This window comes from Antechinus flavipes, chromosome 1, assembly GCF_016432865.1.
Source record: "Antechinus flavipes isolate AdamAnt ecotype Samford, QLD, Australia chromosome 1, AdamAnt_v2, whole genome shotgun sequence".
Taxonomy (NCBI): Eukaryota; Metazoa; Chordata; class Mammalia; order Dasyuromorphia; family Dasyuridae; genus Antechinus; species Antechinus flavipes.
Genome location: NC_067398.1, coordinates 449,625,022 through 449,629,024, shown reverse-complemented (window position 1 = coordinate 449,629,024; position 4,003 = coordinate 449,625,022).

Here is a 4,003-nt window from a genome sequence, read left to right as displayed (position 1 = left end):
TATCTGACTACTTTTAAGAACAGATCCCCTAAAACCTAGTACTATGCTTGGCACACAATAGGTGTTTAATAAATATTTACTGAGTAATTGGTCATGTCACAAAATAATTGTGTGTTTATCTGGTGATGTTAATATATAAATGCAGATATTCATAGGCTGAACTATTAAAGAAAAAAGTGCAGTAGTATGGTAAATAGGCCCTTGGCTCTTGTTTATAGAATGGGCTCTTCTCTGACACACAAAAAAAAAAGTATTCAAAATGTGAAAACAATTCTCCACCGAACTGCAAAAATATTTATAAAAATAACACAGTTTTAAAAAAAGATATCCATCAATAGTATCAATTTTAAATTGGTTTCAAAGGACTAAAGTTTTCCAGCTTTTAAACAAAGTAAATTTATTTATTTGTTGGCAATTTTTTAATACTTCGCACCCCAAATTACATAATGTCTAATATAGAATGCCAATAAATGCTTCATAATTTACTTACCTACACAAACTAATTTAATCTTAAAAATATTTTTAAAATTTCTGGTTTTAAATTACAGAAGCAAATACTGCACCAGTTCTTTTAAGCCCCTAAGTTTTCTTCTTGTTTATTTGAAATCTCTGCTTACTTGTACTAACTAGGAAAATGTTCCATTTGCTTGATCTTTAAATTTTGTGAAGTAAAATAAAGAGAAAAACTTATTACAAGTCATATCCAAGAAAGAAATCTATAAACTTCATAGAACGATCCTGTCTCTTTTGTTGTTATTCAAATGTTTGATTTGTTGGATTGCTTAATTTATTTTTACCGTACTTACTCTCAAATATTCAGAATCTTAAATTGTTTACTGTTCTCATTTCAACTCTGTCAAAGAGTTTCCCCCAAACATCTCATATCTCACTGACTTGAGACTTTCTATATGCTATCTTAAACACACACACACACACACACACACACACACACACACACACACACACACCATCTGTTTACTGCACTTAACTAGTGTTGATTAAACTCCCTAAAGCAATCATTTCAAAGTGTGCAAGGAAATGGTTCCAGTGTTTCACTAATGATTCATTGTGCTTCATTTTCTTACCCTGTCCTTTAAAGCTAGTCCCTTTAAAAACAAAGGAATAAGTGGCTGACATCTGTGACCCAAAGATATACAACAGTATATGCCCAGGAAAGTAGTGCTTTTTTATAACCATTCCAAGCTTCTAACTTGTTCTGTTCCTATACCTTCTGTATCTCAGTTTGTTCTTGATTCTTCATGTTACCACACTCAGGGAGTAGAGTATCTGAAATTCTATGGCACTGGTTTATAGCTATGGGCAATCATTCTGTGGTCTACACGAAAGGAGTAAAAACACTGGGTCAGCAAACTTCCTTGAGCCCTTACCATTCCCAAAGGATGCCTCGAATCAGATTAAAAACATAATTGGAAATACTTAACAAAATAAAGAAAAATATAATAGAACACAGATAATGTTAATATGTGGTTTTCACTATATGATCAGAGATGCTAGAGAACCATTTTCTAATTCAGTTTGGTGTCAAACTCAAATTGAAAGGGGATTTCTCCATTGGAGAACTTTGGAAACTACATTGACTTGGAAACCACAAATTCGCATCATCTATGTCGTACTTCATTTTTATTTGTTTTGTTAAAAATTTCAAAGCTATATTTTAATCTTCACACTTGGCAACTTTGTTTGATACATCAGGTTTACAGTACTTTTTTTATATTCTCTGGAACAGAAAAAATCAAGGAGATAAAAACCTTCCTGGATGGTGTTTGCAAAGTAACTCATACTACTGATGTCACAAAACCAATCATTTACGCAAGATTCCTTTATGGTACATTAAGATAGCATTAGATATTACTTCCTGGGTAGCTTTATCTGTATGCCTCTGTATTGCCCTTGGCATCTTTTGGAAAGTCTTAGGTTGTATTACAGGTTGTATTGTCAGGTTGTATTACAAACTTCACCAATTCTTGAGCACAAAAAATACAGGAAAGCTTTTCAATAGTGACTTCCATGTCAGGAGATGAGTGACAGACATATTTTTCAAAAGACCTTGAACTCTTCCCTAGCCTTATGTGGCTATTTCCAGTGTTATCCTCTAGTGGAAAGTGGGGAATTCTTTCCCAGAATTAAAAGATGCTGATTAATTGCATCCCCCTGTATTTTACAAAATAGTAGATAGCATATGCCATATATTTTTCCCATGAATAATTTGTAAAATAAAATAAAATGAAATGAAAGGTAATACGTATGTCAACACAACATGGACTCTGTGTTTATGGGATGGAATCCAATGGACTATCTTGATTCTTAGACCAAATCAACTACATTTTGTAACTGTCTTTCACTTGATTTCTTCATGTTCCAAGCTATCCCTTCTAGAATAGAATTTTTTTCCAGAAATCATGATTATGACCTAATTTAGGACTCTGATATGTTTCAGCATTCCCCAAACCCCTAAATTCAAAAAATTGCAATGTTCTACATCTATTAAACCTGACTGCTGATAGTTTTTAACCTTTGATTTTGTTTATTCAATTCACCTTTATGTTTATCATCATCATCATCATCATCACTATTATTATTCTAGTTTGGAGAGAGGCAGAGCTGTGAAATGAATAGAGCATGTTAATATTTGGGTTTAAATTCTGTCTTAGATATATGCTGCTATTGATCATGGGTAAGCCATTTAATTTTTCAGTACCCTAAGCAACTTTGTAAGACTATAAATTGGAGAAAAGGTACCAACATTCAATGGGAGAATGAATTTCTATTCTTAGAGTTCCCTAGACCAATGGAATCATAGTTCTAGACCTCACTTTGATGCTTAATAGATTAAAATTGTTGAATTTGTGCTCTGATTCTGATATATAATGGATTTTATGTCCCAATTCTGGCAGTTAATGGGTTTATAAAATTGGAATAGTAGTAATTTTTCTATCTAATATGGATGTGTTTTAAGTAAAGTATTTGGTAAAACCTAAATTTAAATAGAAACACAAGCTCTCCAGTGGATAGAGTGCCAGATCTGGAGTCAGAAAGACTCACCTTCCAGAGTTCAAATCTGACGTCAGACACAAGTTGTATGACTGGTATGCAAGCAACTTAATCTATTTTGGCTTAATTACTTCCTCTGTAAAATTAGACATAACTGGCAAACCATTTTAGAATTTTTGCCAAGAAAACTGGGCTAACAAAGAGTCGAACATGACTGAAAAAAATTGAACAATAAAAAATAAGAATCATTGTTATTATTGATAATAATAACAAAAACTTTGGCAAATTGCTTGATTTTCCTGGGTCTCAATTTCTTCACTGTAAAAAAAGGGTCTGGGTTATTTCTAAATATTCTTGCAACTTGAAAATGATTTAAGACTATGAAAATATCTTGAAAAATAATTAGAGATTAGGTCAAAACAATGGGATGAAACTGTATTATTGAGGGGCTTTGAACTGAAGGGTTGGCCTTGCCCCAGATCTGTCAATAGTCTGAGTTATTCAATTGGGAAAATATTAAGTGCTCCTGGATAGGTCGAGTGAATATAATAAAGATGACAATACTATCTAAACTAATCTATTTCTTTAGTGCTATACCAATCAGACTCTCAAAAAACTATTTTAATGACCTAGAAAAAAATAACAACAAAATTTATCTGGAAAAACAAAATGTCAAGAATTTCAAGGGAACTAATGAAAAAAAAAATCAAATGAAGGTGGCCTAGTTGTACCTGATTTAAAACTATATTATAAAGCAGTGGTCATGAAAGCCATTTGGTATTGGCTAAGAAATAGACTAGTTGATCAATGGAATAAGTTAGGTTCACAGGACAAAATAATCAATAACTATAGCAATCTACTGTTTAACAAACCCACAAACCCCAGCTTTGGGGATAAGAATTCATTATTTGACAAAAACTGCTTGGAGAACTGGAAACTAGTATGGCAGAAACTAGGCAATTACCCACATTTAATACCATATACCAGGATA